The sequence below is a fragment of the Panthera onca genome, chromosome E1 (assembly GCF_046562875.1).
Source record: "Panthera onca isolate mPanOnc1 chromosome E1, mPanOnc1 haplotype 2, whole genome shotgun sequence".
NCBI lineage: Eukaryota > Metazoa > Chordata > Mammalia > Carnivora > Felidae > Panthera > Panthera onca.
Genome location: NC_138352.1, coordinates 42,393,829 through 42,415,941, shown reverse-complemented (window position 1 = coordinate 42,415,941; position 22,113 = coordinate 42,393,829). Strand labels below are relative to the sequence as shown.

At 40.0% G+C, this 22,113-nt stretch overlaps 1 pseudogene; it reads left to right on the top strand.

The window, feature by feature from the left end:
• The first annotated feature begins 5,293 nt into the window (after positions 1–5,293).
• On the top strand, positions 5,294–5,393 carry LOC132688714 (U6 spliceosomal RNA; annotated as a pseudogene).
• The last annotated feature ends 16,720 nt before the right edge of the window (positions 5,394–22,113 follow it).

The following is a 22,113-nucleotide window of genomic DNA, read 5'->3' as shown; positions in this document are numbered from 1 at the left end:
GAAACGGGAAATTTCCACCATCCGCTGCAGTTTTGTTTCACATAACTAGTATGTAGGAGACTTAAAAGGGTTATATTTTAACTAATTTTAAACATCTTTTCAGCTTTTGTTAAACCTAGTACTTTTCCCAACGAGCCCTGGGTACAGTATTGTACTCCTTTGGTGGTACCACTTCAAGTTATCACTTGGGAATAGCTTACGAAAATTGCCAAGCACTCAGTGCTCTAACAATTGAGTTAGCTTTCCACCCCCTTTGCCCAATAGGTTGTATTCTAAACACTGAGACCTTTGCACGGATTTCCACAAATGAAACCTCAGAGTAGGCAGGTTATATGTTCTTAGCTGCAAACTTTCTTGAAGTGAATCCGTTTAAAGTTCCCTTTTTCCAGTTTTAGCCACTTCATCAATTCTCCCGTGTGCCCTTTGCTGTAGGGCTTTCCAGAGTCTCAAATGGAATTCTACTAGTACAGAAATAGGAGTAGGGAAAATGTTCATTCAAACAATTGGCACCAAAAAAAAAAAAAAAAAAAAAAAGTTGGCTCAAGAAGTACAAATAGGAGGAAAAAAACCTCCTTGTATTACTACTAATAATAACCAAATCAGGGGGCGCCTGGGTGGCCCAGTTGGTTGTGTCTGACTTCAGCTCAGGTCATGATATCTTGGTTTATAAGTTCCAGCCCTGCATGGGGCTAACTGCTGTCATCACAGAGCCTGCTTTGGATCCTCTGCAACCCCACTTGCGTTCTGTCTCAAAATAAGTAAACTTAAAAACAAACAAAAAAGCTCAAAATGTAGAAAATCTGAGTTACATAAAATTACAATTAAAAGTGTAATCAGAGATGACCCTATACACCAAAATACACTAGACCAGATAGTTTCAGAGTGTGAAAATACTTGGAAAAATACCAGCTTGTTTTGAAAGATAATCAAATCCTGTAACCAAATCAATCAGGAGGACTGGGTGGCTCAGTGGTTGAGTGTTCACTTTTGATTTCCACTCAGGTCATGATCCCAGGATCATGGGATCAAGCCCCTTGTGGGGCTCCTTCCTGAGCATGGAGCCTGCTTATGAATCTCTCTCTCTCTCTCTCTCTCTCTCTCTCTCCCCCTCTCTCTTGCCCTCCTTTCCCTCCCTCTTCCTCTTTCCCCCACTCTAGCTCTCTCTCTCTAAAAATAAAAAACAAACAAGAAACCTAATAATCATAACACCAGAAGAAAATCTATAGAGTATTTTATAACTGTAAATGCAAAAATCCTAAATGAAAAATTAGCAGTTCTAACCCAATAGCCTGCATACCTTGAGACCTGCAAGAGAAAACAGTTTGTGTAGCTTTATATTATTCATCTTAAACAGTTTACCCACCTTCCCTCCCTCCCTAGAGATTACAAAATAGATAATTCCCTTGAGCTTTATAATCCTTTTCACTCATTCACAACCAGTAGCCTCCAGGTCATACACCATTACCCTGATTAGCATCTCCATGCTACCCACTACTTCCATTAATCTGATTCAGCGTCCACTTTTCACCAACCATTCTAACCATTTCACTCCACACTTTAGATTTCAACATCTGCTAACAGTCATTTCCCCTTTATTCTTCACCTCTTCTCTAAATGTTCCCATCAACTTCCTGTTCCAACTGAAAACTGGTTTATCACCTGGCAAAATTACCTCTCTTGCAACTTTCCAAGTAGAGGAGATTGTTTTACTTCTCACAGTTTTTTTTTTTTTTAATCTTCAAACCTGCTCTTCATGTTCCTCCAAATCATTTCTCTTTTTCCTTCAAAAACCCAAGCTTTTTTAAAGTACTGCCAACTGCTACTACACCAAGATGTCATCACCCTAGTAACTCCCTCTTCATTTGTTCATGGCTCATTGTCTTCCTTTCTTCCACTATTTTTGTCACTTCTCAGCCACTTTCTCTTTTTTTTTTTTAATTTTTTTTTTTTAACGTTTATTTATTTTTGAGACAGAGAGAGACAGAGCATGAACGGGGGAGGGTCAGAGAGAGGGAGACACAGAATCCTAAACAGGCTCCAGGCTCTGAGCTGTCAGCACAGAGCCCGATGCGGGGCTCGAACTCACAGACCGCGAGATCATGACCTGAGCTGAAGTCGGCCACTTAACTGACTGAGCCACCCAGGCGCCCCATCTCAGCCACTTTTTCAAAATGTAATCCACATTTTCCATCTAACACCCTGTCTTCTCAGTTCCAAATTCTCCTCTTCGTGAAGTGGTCTTGATACTGTTAAAAGCAAACCCTCCATTTGTGTTCCAGATCCTTTCTTCTCTTTCCTTCCCCAGAGCTTTGCTCCACCAATTATCCTTTCTTGCTCCTACCTCATAAGTTTTTCCTCTTCTACTGGGTCATTTCCATCTGTACACAGACATGTTCTGGTTTCTATTTTAACTAAAAACAACAACAGGGGCACCTGGGTGGCTTAGTTGGTTAAGCCTCTGGCTTTGGCTCAGGTCATGATCTCATGGTTCATGAGTTTAAGCCCTGCATCCAGTTCTCTACTGTCGGCTTGGACCCCACTTCAGGTCCTCTGCCTCTCTCTCTGCCCCTCCCCTGCTTTCACCTGCTCTCTCTCCCAAAAATAAACATTTAAAAAAGCAACAACAAAAAACTACCTACCTTGACCCCTTACACTACCCCATGTCTCTGCTCCCCTCACAGGAAGATTCTTTGAAAGATTTGTCTCTAATATTCTACATTTAATTCCTACTTCATAATTCCTCCTTAACCTATTCCAAACAAGCAACCATACCCATTGTTCTTTTAAGACTTTTTGTGACATAACCAGACCTCTGTATTTCCAAAGCTAAGAATGATTTTTCTGTTACTGACTCTGCTCCAAATGAAGAAGCAAATGAAACCACTGTTTCCTTCTTGAAACTTAGTAGCAAGTCAAACCAATGCTTCTTTCTTAAAACTTCTCTTGCTTGAAAAGAAAGCACACTATGCTGGTTTTCTTCCTACCTGATTGACAAACCACCCTTTCTCATTTTCATTTGCTGATTTCTCCCCAGCCAGACCTTAAGTTGCTGGGGAGAGTCCAGGGCTTGGTCCTGGGCTCTTTTCTGTTCCTATACACTCCCCCTAGGTAACAGCATCCAGGACCATAGCTCTCCTCCCTCAGTCTTATCCACATCGGTAAGCATCACCATCCACCATACTATTCAAGTCAAAAAAACAAAAACAAAAACAAAACAAAAAAACCAAACCTAGGAGTTTTTTTATTCCTTCTTTCATTCTCTTCCCCCCACTCCATCTCCCTACCAATTTCCAATCCTTCTAATTCATCAGCAAATCCTTTTGACTAAATCTCCAAGATCAATACTGAATCCACCACTTCTCACTGCCTCCACCACTGCCATCCCAGTTTAAGTCACTATTACCTCTCACCTGGGTCACTACATCAGTCTCGCAAAGTCTCATTTCTTTCACTCTTGACCCTGGCATTCCTTTTTCCACTGGCTACTATCGTGATCTTTCAAAACCGTCAATCAGGTCAAGTCATTCTGCGACTCACTGCGCTCCATGACTTCCCCTCACATTTAAAATAATATGTATGGGGGTGGGAAGATAGACAAAATAAGTGAAGGATTAAGAGGTACAATATTCCAGTTGTAAAATGAATAAGAGGGGGAGGTAATGTACAGCATAGGAAATATAATCAATAATATTGTAACAACTTTGTATGGTGACAGATGGTAGCTAGATTTTGTGGTGACCATTTCATAATGCATATAAATTTCTAACCAACTATGTTGTACACCTGAAACTAATACGATATTGTATGTCAATTATTCTTTAATAAAAAATAATAAAGTAAAATAACATTATTTCATAATAGTTTTCCCCTTCCCCACTACACTCCAGCCTCACTGGCCTTCTTTCTGTTCCTTGAACCAGCCAATCTATTTAACAGTCCTAGGACTTTCTGCATTTAGCTGTTCCCTCCCCATAGAATGCCTGCGGGGGAGCCTAGGTGGCTCAGTCAGTCAAGCAACTGAGTCTTGATTTCAGCTCAGGTCATGATCTCAGTTTCATGAGTTCTAGCACCACATCAGGAAGACAGTGCAGAGTCTGCTTGGGATTCTACCCCTCTCTCTGCCCCTACCCCCACTCATATTGTCTCTGTCTCTCTCAAAATAAATAAATAAACTTGTAAATAAAGAATTATAAATAAAGAATGCTTGCCTCACCTCTAGTAGCTTAACAAGGCTGGATTCTTCATGCTATTCAGACCTCAGTCTAAATATTAAGGGACTTTCCTGGCTATCCAGTCTAAAGTAGCCACCCAGTATTTCTACCACATAACGCACGGTGTCTCTCTGCCCAGTCGGATGGCGGCCCCCAAATGTGAGGCGATGATTGTGTGGAAGATGGTGGCATGGACGGTGAAAGGGCTCACCCAAAGCACAACAAAAAAGAAGTTTGTTGAATACACTGCAAGGGATGGGTAGGCAGGACTGCAAAGGAGAGACTGTCCGCAAGGAGGCAGTGGGTGGAGGTTGTATTTAAAGCAAGAAGGTGAGGAGACACGGGCACATATGAAATTTTCCCCTTTTTGGTAACTGCCTGGATATAAATAGCCCATTGGTGAGCTAGGGCTTATAGATATTTTGATGTGGGCCGCCTGATGGGCCTGTGTATTCAGCCAAGTGGTCGTTAGGGGCCCTTTTGCCTTGATCAAGTTGCCATTGCTCAAGCCTGTTTTCTTTTCTTTTCTTTTTTTTTTTTCTTAACGTAATTTATTGTCAAGTTAACATACAGTGTATACCATGTGCTCTTGGTTTTGGGGTTAGATTTCCGTGATTCATTGCTTACAACACCCAGCACTTATCCCAACAAGTGCCCTCCTCAAGGCCCATCGCCCATTTTCCCCTTTCCCCCACCCCCTCCACCAACCCTCAGTTTGTTCTCTGTATTTAAGAGTCTCTTACAGTTTGCCTCCTTCCCTCGCTGTTTGTAACTATTTTTTTCCCCTTCCCACCCACCATGGTCTTCTGTTAAGTTTCTCAAGTTCTATATATGAGTGAAAACATAGGATATCTGTCTTTCTCTGACTGACTTATTTCACTAAGCCTAACACCCTCCTATTCCATCCACATTGCTGTAAATGGCAGGATTTAATTCTTTTTCATTGCCAAGTAGTATTCCATTGTGTATATAAACCACATCTTCTTTATCCATTCATCAGTTGATGGACATTTGGGCTCTTTCCATAATTTTGCTCTTGTTGAAAGCAGTCAGGCCTGTTTTTTAAAAGCGGCCTCTAGCACTTGCTTGGGCAGCACATATACTAAAATTGGAACTATACAGAGATTAGCATGGTCCCTGCGCAAGGATAACACGCAAATTCGTGAAGCATTTCATATTTAAAGAAAAAGCGACTTCTATGATAACCCTACTTAAATTCTCTGCAGAGGACTTCTCACTACCTGATCTTTTTAAAATATATTTATTTTGGGGTGCCTGGGTGGCTCAGTCAGTTGAGCTTCTGACTTCGGCTCAGGTCATGATCTCGCGGTCTGTGAGTTTGAGCCCCGCATCGGGCTCTGTGCTGACAGCTCAGAGCCTGGAGCCTGTTTCAGATTCTGTGTCTTCCTTGCTCTCTGCCCCTCCCCCACTCATGCTCTGTCTCTCTCTCTCTCTCTCTCTGTCAAAAATAAACTTTTAAAAAATTAAATCAATAAATATATTTATTTTATTTTATTTTATTTTATTTTATTTTATTTTATTTTATTTTACTTTATGTTTATTCATTTTCGAGAGAGGGAGAGAGAGGGGGGAGGGAAGGGCAGAGAGCGAGGGAGACATAGAATCTGAAGCAGGCTCCAGACTCTGAGCTGTCAGCACAGAGACCTAATCGGGGCTTGAACTCACAAACCACAAGATCATGACTTGAGCCAAAGTCAGTCACTTAACCATCAGAGTCAACAAGCACCCCTGTATTCTTTTTATTTTTTATTTATTTAATTTTAAAATATTTATTTATTTATTTATTTTTGAGAGAGAGAGAGAGAGAGACAGATTGTGAGCAGAGTGCAAGCAGGGGAGGAACGGAGAGAGAGGGAGACACAGAATCTGAAGCAGGCTCTTGGAGCTTTCAGCATAGAGCCCCACGTGGGGCTCAAACTCACAAATAGAGAGTTCATGACCTGAGCCAAAGTCAGATGCTTAACTGACTGAGCCACCCAGGTGCTCCTATATTTGTTTTATCTGAGAGAGAGAGAGAGAGAGAGAGAGAGAGAGAGAGAGAGAGAGAAAATCTTAAGCAGGCTCCAAGGTCAGTACAAAGCCCAAGGCGGGACTCGATCCAACGATCTTGGGCTCATGACCTGAGCTGAAATCAAGAGCTGGATGCTCTACTGACTGAGCCAGCCAGGCACCCCTCTGATCTTTTTTACTTATTTGTTTATTGACTATCTTATTCAATTAGAATATAGGCTCCATGGAAACAGGGAACTTGTCTTGTTCATCTCTATATTCCCTGAACCTAACACAAAAAGTTGTTCTGTGAATTCGTTCATTCATTCCGGAAGAAATGTGTAAAATTGTTATGAAGAAAACCATGAAATTTTTTTGTTATAAAGGAAAAAATAAATCTCTGAATAAATGGGAAAATATATCACATTCCTGGATGAGAAACTTTATTCCAAATGAATCTAAAATTTATCATCATTTTAATCAAAATCCCAACTGGGTTTGTTTTGTTTTTTTTTTTAAGTAAGCTCTACACTCAATGTGGGACTTGGAACTCAGGACCCTGGGGTCAAGAGTCACACATGCTCTATCAACTGGGCCAACCAGGTACCTCCCCAACTGGGTTTTTTTTTAAATTTGACAAGTTGATTCTCAAATTTATCCAGAAGAGAAAAGGGATGTTATTGAAAAAGAAGAATATTAAGACAATTAGGTGCCCTGCAGATATCAAATATTTTATAAAATCGACAGTGGCAGATAAATGTCCATTTGGTCATTTGGAACCAGGAGTCCAGAAAGGAATCAATATACAATACAAAGGAGTATATGATGGATGTGACATTTCAAACAATTGGGGGAAAGACTGATTATTCACTGATGTGAGGACATCTGGCTATCCCTTTGGTAGGATAACTCACTCTCTTGAGGGGTAAAAATGATGAAGTCCTCAACTTGGACCACCCTGAAAGTAAAATGGCAAGTGGATTAAAGAACTACATTAAGAAAAAAGTGTAAGAGTGCAAGAAGTAACAATGAGATATTTTTTTACCTATTGGATTGGCAAAAACCTTTTAAATTTAGTAATATGTAAGGCTGGGAAGGGTGTGGAGACAAGCACTCTCATTAACTATTAGTGGGAATGTAATTTAATATCAGTTCATATCAAACGAAATTTAAACTACACATATCTTTTGGCCTGGAAGTTCCATTGCTAGGAATTTACCATACGTGCATCTTTGCAAAAGGTACCTATGTAAGGACTTTCACAGCATTGCTTATAATAGGAAGGGATTTTTTTTTTTAAGTACTAGAAGAAAATATGGGATAGAATACACTAAAAAAAACTCTTGATATTTCCTTTCTTATATTTCCAGTGATGTTATGCTTAAAATGTCCTTTTATCTTTTGAGATCAGTTCAATAGAACTTATAGAACTTTTTTAAAGAAAAGATTTGTTATTTTTAAGTAATCTCTACACTCAACTCAGGGCTCAAATTCACAACCCCAAGATCAAGAGTCATGTGCTCAACAGACTGAGACAGCCAGGTGCCCCTAAAGTTTCATATTTTCTTCTAGCATTTTTTTTTCTTCTAGAATATTTAATGGTTAAAATGGGTCTTGACATTAAAATTTCTCTGGAATTATTTTGGCATGAAGTGAGTTTGAACTTCTTTCAAATAACTGTTCCCCAATGCTTTTTGTGAAATGATCAATTTTTTTTAATCTATTGGTTAGTGATACTCGCATTATTAGATAGTAGGTTTTTACACACCCTGGGATCTATTTCAGGGTTAACTATTCCTATACACTGATTTATTGATTTGGGAGTCCTGTCTTGTATTGAGTTCAAAGTCTTCAAATGTAGACTATGAGAATTAATCTTAGAACCAAAATAAGAATCTAATTAATTTCCTATTGTTTCTTCTCATAGCTAGAAAAAAATCAGTAATATCTACTCCTAAGTATTAGTCTATTGTTCATCTATCAGAGCCACCTTGTGTGTTTAGAACTGTGAGGTAATGTGCCTCAAGAGGTTAAATTCTATGACTCTACCTTTACTCTGCCCCTGTTGTTTTTGTAACTCAATATTTGACAAAATAATCAGTCTAATCTGGCTACTGCTGTCACACTCGTTGTGTGCAAATGTAAACTGGTAGGAGACACAAAATTAGAATCACTGCTGCCAGAGTCCCAAAGGTGTCAAACCTGTAATCTGTTCTTAATTAGCCATGGAAATTCAATCTGTCATGTTTTCTGCAGATAACTATTTTCAGAGTCATTAATGTGGAAAGAATGCTCATACTATTTCTTTTTAGATACCTCTACTTATACACTTAGCCTTTTCTTCTAAAGAGACCTACTCTTGAATTTATTGCTTTTCCTTGATGTAAGTTCCATTCTTCTCATTTTCTGATAAGTTACACAAAAGTTATTTAAATAATTTGGAAAAATCTTTTTTTTTCCTTGAAGTAAATACTGTGTGCTTTATTTTTACTCAGTAGTACTATTTACTATATTTATGTTGGAGAAAATTTTAAGCCCCAAAGAATGTGTCCTCCAGAATTAGAGACAAAATCAGAGACCACCTTTAAGAGAGAAACCAATAAAATTTAAACATTACATTTGGTTTCTGAGGTAGGGTAGGAACAGATTACTTAGAATACTCACTGCATCCCCTGTGCTGAGCTGTAAGGCATAATATTACTCCCCCCACCCCATTTTCTTCCTCCATCCAGTCTGTGGGACTTGAGTGAACTTAGTAGGGACTTCAGAAGTAACTGTTAAAGGTGAACTTTTAGATCACCTATTTAAAGAGAGGAAGTTTGTACATTTAAGTGAATATTGGCCAAGTAGCAAGAACACTTAATAACTTACAGTTGGCTTTTGATTTAAACCTTTTATTATTTTTTTCCCTAGGATATTCTCTCATCAGAAAAATCCAGATTCCCCATCCTCCCCGCCCCCCCAGCATGTGCTTTAACAGAAAAATCCATTTCACTTTCTTGCTATTTAACTTGGCACGAGTTATGTTGTATCTACCTCCTTAGTTGTTTGTAGGAAGATAGGGCATGGAAAATGTCTAGGATGGTGCCTGCATACAATAAGCACTCAGTAAATGTTACCTCTTGTCATTTGTTATTAATGATTTATTGTTATTAACCATCTTGATTAATTTTTCTCAGTACAGTGGTTTTATTTTTCACCTTACTCTCCTGTAATCTGGCCTCCATCTTCTTTACCTTCCTGAACCACTTCTTACCTCCTAATTACCAACTTCAATTCCAGTTCTCTTGTTTACAGACCTCTCTGCTTAATTTATAGCTTTCAACACACATATACAAGCATATCTTACACATTTATTTTAATTTGCATGAACATATATTAATTTGCCAATCTTTAGATGTACAGCCAAGACCTTTACTCTGTATATGAGTCCACTGTTTGGAGTTCAGCATCCTTTCTTTTTTCATAAACCACATCAATAGTGTATCACCTAACCCTTTCAGTTTTCCTACTTACTATAAAGTGGAACAAGAACTTAAAAACATATGCAAAGTGCTCTCAAGGCAGAATCCTTCTGGGTTTTATAATTTACCCAAAACACCATCAATCTTTTATAGTTGTCACATGTATACCTAATTGACAGCAGGGTTTTGTTGTTGTTGTTGTTGTTGTTATTGATTTGCCTTTATTAAATCTTCTTAAAGCATTGAATTTAATTTTCATGGAGAGAAATTGTTTTTCCTCCATTCATATTTCATCATGTTGCACAACATTTAATTAAATATATAATTAAACAAGAACAACTGGAATAAACAAGTTTGTGAACCAACATTGGCTCACCATGTGGGAGCAGTAGTGCATGGATGTTGCAGACTATGAGTCTGGAGTTCTCTCTTGTCCATCAAGAGAGTGGACGCAGAATTGAATATGAGAGAGGCTGATGTCTGGGAGAAGACAAGAGCCCTGAACAGGGATTTCGTCTCTGTATTTATTTATTTTAATTTTTTTAACATTTATTTATTTTTGAGAGTCCGAGCGTGAGTGGGGGAGAGGCAGAGAGAGGGGAGACACAGAATCCAAAGCAGGTTCCAGGCTCTGAGCTGTCAGCACAGAGCCTGATCCAGGGCTTGAACCCACGAACTGTGAGATCATGACCTGAGCCAAAGTCAGACACTCAACCGACTGAACCACCCAGGTGCCCCTTGTGTCCGAATTTATTGAGCTCTCAAGATCTTACAAACATAGTGAACATGAAGAAAACAATCAGATAGTATCATTAACTTGTGTGTGTAAGAAGCAAAGGGTCTGGGGTGGGGGGGGCAAGTGGAGTTTGAAGTTGTGATCAAAGTATATTGGTGCCAGATGGAAAGCAGTTTCCTGCAGGTAATATAACAAGTTACTCATTATCCCATTATAATATCTTGCTAACTAACCTTGGGTGCTTTCACCCTGTGGTGGTGGCTTTCTGCCCTAAGCTTTTTTTTTTTTTTTCAACATTTTTTATTTATTTTTGGGACAGAGAGAGACAGAGCATGAACGGGGGAGGGGCAGAGAGAGAGGGAGACACAGAATCGGAAACAGGCTCCAGGCTCCGAGCCATCAGCCCAGAGCCTGACGCGGGGCTCGAACTCACGGACCGTGAGATCGTGACCTGGCTGAAGTCGGACGCTTAACCGACTGCGCCACCCAGGCGCCCCTGCCCTAAGCTTTTTTAAAAAAATTTTTTAATGTTTTTATTTATTTTTGAGACAGAGAAAGATGGAGCATGAGCAGGTGAGGGGCAGAGAGAGGGGGGACACAGAATCTGAAGTGGGCTCCAGGCTCTGAGCTGTCAGCACAGAGGCTGACGCGGGGCTCGAACTCACAGAGTGTGAGATCGTGACCTGAGCTGAAGTCGGACGCTCAACTGACTGAGCCACCCAGGCGCCCCTGCCCTAAGTTTCTTTAACCCATTTATGTAACTATAAGGAATTCTTGAACACATCTCCCCACACTTGGATGTAATAGGGAATTGAAATCTAGCCCCAAAGAGACATCAAAGTATCTGTGATATTTCGTTTATTTTACTTAAATAGGTAAAAAAGATGTTATGAAAATATTAACAATCTTCACTCCTTGGTAGTGAGAACACAGGTGTTCATTTTAGTGTTCTCTACATTTTCTGCAAAAAAAAAAAAAAAGTTCTCAAAGAGAAAAAGCAAATGATTCCATAGCCTGTATGAAGAAGAGAACTAAAGATCTTAGATACTGGTGTGTTCAAGAGAATGTTATCCTGTGCCTAGTCTTCTCTGCGAGCTAAGCTTGGGGGAAGTCCATCAAAGTCTTCCACATGGTTTGATCCTCCAGTGTTTTGCCTCATTTTCTTGGGAAGGCAGCAACCTCTAAGCCTTACCTCTCTGCTCTGTCCACCATGGTAAGGCATCAGGAAAGTAGAAATGACTACCTTTGGGATTTGGGAAGATGTATCCAAGGCCCCTTTCACCACTCAAGTTAAGTAAAGCCTCACATATGTGAGACTCTGAATGGGATCAGCTCATCTGATATATTTAAAATAATATTCAATTTGCATAAAAAACACAGGAAACAACAAATGTTGGCAAGGATATGGAGAAAGGAGAACCCTCTTGCACTCTTGTTAGAAACACAAACTGGTATAGCCAACAGTATGGAGGTTCTTCAAAAAGTTACAAACAGAACTACCCTACAATCTAGCAGTTGCACTACTAGGTATTTACTCAAAAATACAAAAATACTAATTCAAAGTGATACATGCAACCTGATGTTTACAGCATTATCTACAACAACCAAATTATGAAAACAGCCCAAGTGTCCATCAGCTGATGAATGGATAAGGAAGATGTGGTACGTATATATGCGATGGAATATTACTCAGCCATAAAAAGAATGAAATCTTGCCATTTGCAACCACACGGATGGAGCTAGAGAGTATTATGCTAAATGAAATCAGAGAAAGACAGATACTATATGACTTCACTCATATGTGGAATATAAGAAACAAAACAAATGAGCAAAGGGGAAAAAGAGAGAGAGAGGCAAACCAAGAAACAGACTCTTAACTATAGAAAACAAACTGGTGGTTACCAGAGGGGGGTGGGTGGAAGGATGAGTTAAATAGGTGATGGGGATTAAGGGGTGCACTTGTTGTGATGACCACTGGGTGTTGTAGAAGTGTTGAATCACTATATTGTACACCTGAAACTAATATTACACTGTATGTTTACTAACTAGAATTTAAGTTAAAACTTAAAAAAAGAACATTCAAATAATTAAGATTAATTTTTCAGGGTGCCTGGCTAGCTCTGTCGATTGAGCGTACAATTCAATTTCAGCTCACGTCATGATCTTATGGTTCATTAGATCAAGCCCCACATTAGACTGTGCTGACAGCATGGAGCCTTCATGGGATTCTCTCTCTCCCTCTCTCTCTACCCCTCCCCAACTTGCACATGCTCTCTCTCTCTCTCTCAAAATAAATAAATAAACAGTTTTTAAAAGATTAATTTTTCATTTACTTGGGAAAGTAGGCATATTAAATATGAACATAATTATAGAAAATAAGTTTACATTCCTCCCAGACCTGAGTTTGTGTACTCCCTACATCTGGATGTCTCTGATTTTCTCCAAGACATTTTGCAAAATATTAGGTAAGGTTGTGTGATGGTACTCTATAGATTCTTATTTCCTTTTCTTTCTTTCTTTCTTTCCTTTTTTTTTTTCTTGCCATCTTAAGCATCCTCTGCTTGATTTCTGCATTTCCTTTAATAGATAAGTATCTTCTGATGCAATTGGAGAGGAGTTTTTAAAACACTTTTTGGGAATCACCACCTGAAAACAGAAAGCCAGCAAACTGTCTAACACTTTCATAAACTCATTATAGTGGTTTTGCTTTGAGGGGATAGTACACTCATACAGAGAGAAAGGGAGAGGGAGAGAGGCACCAGTTAGGCACCATCTCTTACTCAGATATCCTTTCCTTGTACCTTGTCTTGCTGGGGAGTCTTGAAGGTAGTTGTCCTGGGTGGTCTATACTTTGCCCAGGTTCTAAGTAGGGATTCTAAAGAAGATTTAAGTGATCCTGAGGGTATAGAGAAGTAACAGGACCGAAAACCATAATTACGATGAAACAAGGTGTTCTGCCTAGAGGAGTGTAGTGATTTGCTAGACATAAATTCTGTAGTGGGAATACTGGTGCATCTGTCATACTATCAGTAAGATATATAGAGACACGGGCATTCCCTAAGAATCCATTTGAAACTATGGACACAGTCATCCATCTGTGTGACTGGTAAGCAGTGAACTTAGAGATTCTTTAAGAATCTCTAAGATTCTGTCAGGCATAGGATTGTGAGAAACATACTAGAGATACATGATACAGGTACAACACAAAGCCTATTGTGGAAGAAGTTTATAGCAGAGTCAGCAGAGTGCACACAGTCCCCTAGGGTCTCATTATCCCATAGAGAGGTAAGCTTGGGTCAAGCTTGGTAGGACATTCTACAAATAGTGCTCCAGGAAAACACACAAACACACACACACACACACACACACACACACACACACACACCCTGCCCCAAGCTGCTCTTTGTATTTACAGGGAAATGGGAGGGAGTAGAGAACACTAATCAACCAGAGTTTTTTATTTGGAGGAATGGCCATGAATACAAAAGGGATATTCTGTGGGACAATTGTCTAAAGGAGTTCAAACACTAGTGCTGGTATCTACTAGTAGTATTATAGCCCTTTGTGCTGAGCCAGATCATTTCAGCTGACCCAGCTCTTTGTCAGGCTACTCAAGGGTAGAGGCGATTGCCTTTGCAATCCAGCACGTAAAGGGTTTGTCTCCCCTCACTTCAAAATCTGGGATTTATATTGAGGAGGGCACCTTTTGGGATGAGCACTGGGTGTTGTATGGAAACCAATTTGACAATAAATTTCATATACTGAAAAAAAAAATCTGGGATTTAAAGTAAAGGCAATGCTTAGAAGGGAATGAGCCATTCATGCAGGCAGATACCACTGAAAATTGAATGAATAGTATAGTGGGGACTGGGTCAGGAAATAAAATGTGCCATTATGAGAATTAGATCTATGAAAAGTATAATCTCTGAGATAAAATCCAGAGTATTCTAGAAATTTTTGGTTGCCATTATCTTCATTCTTTGGGAAGTAGGGTTTCCCAGGTCAGTCCTTGAGCGAAGCACAGATATTCTAAGTATGGTCCGAGGCATGTGTGTCATGTGGAACTGGCTCAGAACACTTCTACTTATATCCTATTGGCCAGATTTTACTCACCTGACCACACTAACTTATAGAAGGCTGGGAAATGAATTCCTCTTTCTAAATGGACCATGTGCCCAGATTAAAAATTCTATGGCAGTCTAGGCCAAACCCCAATTCTTTTTCTTAAAAAAGAATTTGTTGTGAGTGGCTCAGTTGGTTAAGTGTCGATTCTTGATTTCGGCTCACATCATGATCTCCTGGTCATAAGATTGAACCCCATGTTGGCCTCCAACCCCACAACAGGCTCCAGCCCCACACTGGGCTCTGTGTTGACATTGAGGAGGCTGTTTAGCATTCTTTCTGTCCCTCTCTCTCTCCCTCTCTCTCTGCCCCTCTCCAGCTCGCATATGCATTCTCTCTCTCTCTAATATAAATGCTGAGTGTGGAGCTCGCTTAAGATTCTCTCTCTCTCTCAAAAAAATTTTTTTGTTTAAAAAAAAGAATTTGTTATACAAATGTAGGGTTCTCTCATGGAACCAAAATTCAGGAAGCCTACCAGGACGAATTAGGACCTTGAATAGGGACTTGTCAGAAACCAAACCAAGGCAATTGTTCTCTTTATCTTTCTAGGGGCATAAAGGGCCTCAACTATGCCTTTCTCAGCAGACCACCCCTTTAATTGCTCATCAGCACACTTACACTCATCAAATATTGACTGAGCACTTACCATGGACCAGGACTGTTCCATGCACTGGGGACAGAGAAAGAAATAAAACAGACAGAAATATGTATTCCCAAAATGTCATCCATGCCCCTCCAGTCTATGTGTCCTTGTAACTGCAAGAATCTAATTTTTGGACTTCCTGTTTCTATTTCTCAATTCCAATTCTTCCGTAGGATTAAGTGGAGTTCTTAAAACTCCAAAGAAAATTGGTTTCAAGTTAGAATAGTTCAGTCTCCTGAAATAATATCAGCAGAGGGAACCACTGAGCCTCAAGTACATCGAAAGAGGGTTCTGGAGCCCAGCCAGACCTCTTTTCTGACTTACGTGTTCCAGGTGTCCCTTCAGCTGTGCAGAGAGAGTTATTTCTGAGGTTTCAGTTGAGCCCTGGGAGCTGGGAGTCATCAGGCCAGTGGTGAGATGGCTGGCCTCCATGCAAAACATGGAGAAAGAAAGAAAAATTAGTATCCGCTGGGAAACTAAAGTAGAAAACCAAACATAAAGTGCAAATAAAACGTCAGTCTAAAGGGAACAAGCTGAGACAAAAAACAAGTATAAGGAAATGAGACAACAGGAAGCAACAAGATGAGTAAGTTTGGAAGGTATATTATTCATGATTAAATACAGAGGAAGAACAGACATTAGAACTGGTTGATCCAGCGATCCAGTGATGTCATGAGATGCATCTCATTCTTCACTCAGAGTTATAGGATGGCTGCCTGTAGCAATCAACATTACATGCTTCCCACATGTAGTGGGAGAAAAAGAATGGCTTTCCATAGCTCTTTCTCAAGTACAGAACTTTCCTAGAAATCTTCCGGAAACCTCTCTTAGTGCTTATTAGAACTAGGTCACATTAGATTGCTTTTAGCCACTTTTACCGTAGGCACTTTTACCATAGGCACTTTTTCTCCTGAGAAGACATTTAGCAATATCTGGAGACATTTTTGATTGTCACAACTGGAAGAAGGGGCCACTACTGGCATCTAGTGTCAGGGATACAACTAAACATTCTCCAATGCACAGGACAGCCCCCACAAGCATCTGACTCTTGATTTCAGCTCAGACCATGATCTCACAGTTCGTTAGTTTGAGCCCCGTTTCAGACTCTACACTGACAGCTTGGAGCCTGCTTGGGATTCTCTCTTTCTCTCCTCTCTCTCTCTGCCCCTCCCCCTGCTCTCTCTCTCTCAAAAATAAAAAAATAAACATTAAAAAAAAAGAATATTGAGACTGGGAAATCCTGTTTTAGACCAAGTAGACCCACTCCTCTGAAGCACCAAGACTAGGTGAGGGAGGGGTACATACCAGAGAAAGTCTGATAACGAGTGGTCAGAGAGGTAGAAGATGGAAAAAATGGCCTGTTCAAAAGCCAAAGGAAAAATTTAAGGAAGATATGGCCAGTATTATCAAAGACTGTAGAGAGGTCAAGTATGTTTATGACTAAAAATCATCCATTGGATTCATCCATAAAGGTGTTACTTGTTACCTTTGCCCAAGAAGTTCCAGGAGGGTGGTAGGAGCCAAAGTTAGGCTGATATGGAATGAGTGAGAGATGGTAATCAAGAGACTTTAATTATGGTATAGGCAAATCATTCAAAAAGCTTGCATGTGAATGAAAGGAAAGAGAGAAGTAGATGAAGGGGTCAGGAAATCATTTGTTTTTAAATTATGAAGAGACAGGATCATTTTTAAAAAGTTTTTATTTATTGGGGCACTTGGGTGGTTCAGCTGGTTAAGTGTCTAACTTTGGCTCAGATCATGATCTCATGGTTCATGAGTTCAAGCCCCACATCAGGCTCTCTGCTGTCAGCACAGAGCCCACTTCAGACCCTCTGTCCCCTCTCTCTCTGCCCTTCCCCCACTCTCTCTCTCTCTCTCCCAAAATAAATGAGCAAAAAAAAGTTGTTATTTATTTATTTTGGGAGAGAGAGAGAGATAACACTGATGGCATAGAGCCTGCTTAGGATTCTCTGTATTCTTCTCTCTCTGCTCCTCCTGCGCTATCTCTCTCCCCCTCTCTCTCTCAAAAATAAATACACTTTAAAAAAATAAAAGTAAAACTAATTTAAAAAATAATAAAGTAAAATGCTGATCAGAAAGATCCAAAGGAGTGAAACGTAATAGATCCATAAAAATGAGCCTGGTCTCTGAGAATGTCATCTACAGCAGTGCTTCTCAAACTTTATATATGCATGTGAGTCACCTGGAGATCTTGTAATCACCCCTGGGATTCTATTGAATGCATATTCTGATTCAGTGAATCTGGATTGGGGCTTACAATTCCACATCTCTTTTTTTTTCTAAGTTTATTTTACTTATATTTGAGAGAGAGAGAAAGTGTGAGCAAGCTAGGGACAGAGAGGGACTGTGAGATCATGACCTGAACCAAAATCATGAGTTGGACACTTAACCAGCTGAGCCACCCAGACACTCCTTGAGTTTACAGTTCCAACCAGCTCCCAGGTGATATTAACAGTGCTGCTGGTCCATGGACCCGACTTTGAATAGTAAGAATTTAGACCAGCAGTTCTCAGCCTTAAGTATGCACCAGAATCACCTTGGGTGCTTGTTAAAACAGAGGTTGTTGGGCCTCACTCCCAGAGTTTCTGATTCAGTACATCTGGGATTGGGCACGAGAATTTACATTTCTAACAAGCTCCAAGGTGCTGCTGATGCTGCTTGCCCAGGGATCATACTCTGAGAATCACTGATTTACTGTATGTGTAGAGAAAATCACCTTCAAAGAGAGATCACTTCAGCACTGAGAAAATAAGGAAAAGGCAAACACTGACAGGGCTGCAGATAAGTTTGTAGATTTTGGGGGGAGGTAGGATGCTAAAGAATTTCCTGCCTATTGGCCTGTATCTTCTCTGTGAAGTAGGAGTGAAATCATCAGCTGAAAGCAAGAGAGAGAGGAGGATGGAATAAGGAACATAAGTATTAGGTGAAGCTTAATGCCCTCCAATTAACTCTCCTCATAACACCATACAACAAGTCTATTTATTTTGTTACTTATTAAAGGAATGTTTGCAATTAATTCATCCAGACAAGTTGACCAGGAAGTTATGTGGGGCAGTGGAAGAATTAGCAAGATTTTCCTTTAGCTGGTTAACTGGAAACTCCTGCTTCGGAAATTTCCATGCTTGAATATTGTTGGCCATGTACTTTGATGTAGAAATTTAGGAATTCAATTGGTTTTAAAAGGCAGAGTGACATAGAATTTACTAAGGGATAGATTCTAGAATGAGAGGCTCTGATTTCTAGTCCTGCCTCACCACATATTAGCGGTGTTGGGCAAGTGTGTTAACTTCTCTTGGCTTCAGTGTCTCACCTGTAAAACGGGGACATGAATGGGAATGGTACCTATCTCACAGAGTTTGGGGAGAATTAAATAAGATTATGCAGTAAGTACTTCTGCCCAGTGTGTGTCATAGGAAATGCTTCAAGTCAGTTTCTCTCTTTGAATCTGTTTTCATGAAGATCTTGTGGGAGGATCGAATTAAATCAAATCTAGAGCTACACCCAACTTCATCTACAACTCTAGGTGACCATTCAGGATAAGTTGTAGAAAATATATATATTGTTGTTACTGTAATAGCTAACATTTATTGAGCCATTTTTGTGTGTGCTAAGTATTGTTTTAAGCCCTTTACACATATGAATTCAGGTGATCCTCACAATAGCTCCATGAGATGGGTTCTATTATTATCCCTATTTTGTAGGTGACGCTTGAAGAAAATAAGTTGCTCAAAGTCACACAGAAAATAAGTGGTGGGGTTTGATCCCAAACAGTCTAAATCCAGGGCTATGTTCTCAACCATGTCATAATATAGTCTTTTGAGGGCTCTGTAATGTGAATTCAGTTCAGATTAAGTGTCAAATAAGTGTGTCAAGTGGGGTAGCTTTCTTCTTTTTTAATACTATAGAGCTTAAAAATTTTTGTTTTAATGTTAATTTATTCTTGGGAGACAGAGAGACAGAGCATGAGTAGGGGAGGGGCAGAGAGAGAGAGAGAGGGAGACACAGAATCTGAAGCAGTCTCCAGGCTCTGAGCTGTTAGCACAGAGCCTGACGCAGGGCTCAGACTCACGATCTGTGCAAGATCATAATCTGGGCTGAAATCCGACACCCAACTGACTAAACCACCCAGGCAACCCTGAAATGGGGTAACTTCCATTTGGTATTAATGAATTTTGGGATTCCAGAATCTAGGATATGGTTTCAGGAACAACCTCTTTCAGTTTTGTTCAGATCCCAAGTGGTGATCCCTAGGGTGTAGTACCAATTAAACAGAGATTAGCTTTAAGCATATTACTTCACACAAACTCTCAATAGTCTCCTATTTAGGTTGCCAACTACTTATTCTTATTCAACTGGACTATTATACTTAAAAAAGTATAGTTTATGGGGAATTAAAATTATAATACTGGTCACTATGTCTATTTCATGCTGGGTTCCTTGTATGCTTAATACAATAGCTCTGCAAAGGTAAATATTAATTCTATTTTTTTAATATTTATTTACTTTTAAGAGAGAGAGAGAGAGACAGAGTATGAGCAGGGGAGGGACAGAGAGAGAGGGAGACACAGAATCTGAAGCAGGCTCCAGGCTCTGAGCTGTCAGCACAGAGCCTGACATTGGGTTCAAACTCATGAACCTTGAGATTATGACCCAAGCCAAAGTCGGATGCCTAACCGACTGAGCCACCCAGGTGCCCCTAATAGATAAGAATAGAAGTTAAAAATTTGCTGGGAGTCAAGGAAGTTTTCCTATTTCCTACATTTTAGAACAAAATTAATTACTTACAGAAATATGGTGTAGGGTTGTCTGGGTGGCTCAGTCAGTTAAGCCTCTGACTCTTGATTTCAGCTCAGTTCATGATCTCACAGTTTTGAGTTTGAGCCCCACATCAGGCTCTGTGCTGGCAGCACAGAACCTGCTTGGGATTCTCTCTCTCCCTCTCTCTCTGCCCCCTCCTGCTCAGCACCCTCTCTACTACAGCATAGTAAAGCGAGGAGGAAACAAATCAATAAACAAACATACACTACAACACAATAAAATCGCAGTAGAAGTGACAACATCATTGAGATTAGATTGGAAAAGATTCAGAAGATGAAGTGAGGTAAGGGCATGTCACAATTGTAGATTGATTAGATAGAGATGATGGTAGGGAGTGAGAGGGGCAGGGAAATTCTGTTTAAAAGACATTTCTTCCACCTCATCTGGTAATGAAATGATTTCCCTATGTTCTTTTCAGAAGCTTGAGTCTCATAGACTTTTCAGTGAGTGACTCTTTTGGACATGTTTCATGGGATAGAGTACAATGAATTCTTCCCTCTACCTCCTCTTCAACAAACACACTTTCCTACCCAAAATTAAGTTCATCTGGTCAATACCCTTGCCTTTGGGCAGGATGGTCTCTGCTATTCCAGTTCCCTAGGATAGGCCATTCCCATCACACTATGGGATAGGCAACTCCCATCCCAGTCCTAGGACTGTTGAAATGGGACAAATAACTAATACACATTGAACACTCACTATATACAATAGCTTGGAAGTTATTCAATGATAGAGCCAAACTAGACTGGCTCCAATATGATTGCCTCAGCTCCCCAGCTTGGATATCATGATACAAATCCACTGAGACCTTATCTAGATATAGCCATCTTAGGAGATCTCCTGAAGCCAGACACCAGGATTTCATCTAGAGGCCAGTTGAACTCACCTATCATTCTCGGATTTTGCCCAAAATATAGGCAACTCATCATTTAACCTCTATATCTCCCATTCTTTTTTTCTTTTCTTTTCCATACTTCCAAACCAAAACCACTTTATTCTCTCTTTCCTGACTCATCATCCCACTGCTCCCTTGCCTAAATTACTTTTCCACTGTGCCTTCTGGGTATTTATTTCCATTATAAACAAACTTTCCCACACTCTTCTCTCCTATATTCTTCCCTTCCTCCTTTCCTTCTTGTCTTATCCTGAAAATCCTATTCTGGTTGCTATCCTGTTGAAGTTAGGGGGCTTGTGGTCTCCCATAATCCACACAGTATAGGGGCTGAGGGAATTTTGAATTTTTCTCATTTCCATTATTGCCCAAACCAGTATTCCTCTCAGATGGGTAAAAATCCCTCTACCACTTTCTCTCTTATCTTCCAATTTATGGTTACTATTCTACATTTATAAGAATAGCATGTAGCACTAGGCTCCTATCTACCTCTAAATCCCATATTGTGCCAGCACTCTGATAACTTTCTTTTGGAAGAACTATTAAACCCCTAAACCTCACATTTCCATGACTTTCTCAACTCAAGTGACATACATCCTTCACTCCAGGTCAACCAGACTCACACATGACCATGCTAGAAACTGCTCCACATTAGAAATCTTTGACTCTAATGTACCTACCATTCTGTCTTCCACCTTTTACCTGCTCTTTCATTAGTATTGTTCTTAGGTCATACAGAGAGACCTATAGTTTATTTTCATTTTCCATATTTATTGAGGTTTAACTGTTAAATACTTGTAGCTTCTTGATCTTTCTTCTTTTCCCCACCCACCAGCCCCATTGTTGCCTCACTTCTTTCACTCTTTAGTCTAACCTCCATGGCTTGTCACCTCAGCTATTCTTTCAGAACTGTTCCCTCCCTCACATCCCTTCCTTCTTCAATCAACCTACACATTAAAACACCATCTCTAAAATAAATTCTGTGCCCTTTTCTCTGCCCCATACTGAGAATGATGAGAAATGCCATGAAGATAGATGCTGCTAACAAATTTCTGGATCTGCAGGCGCAGAGTAATGCTCAAGAACCTTATACTTTGTCCTTGGTCAGTCCCCTCCTATTCTTCTCTCCCACCATCCCAAGCTTCCCCCACTCACCTCCAGCCCCCTGAAGTCCAGAGCTACCCACTCTGCAGCTC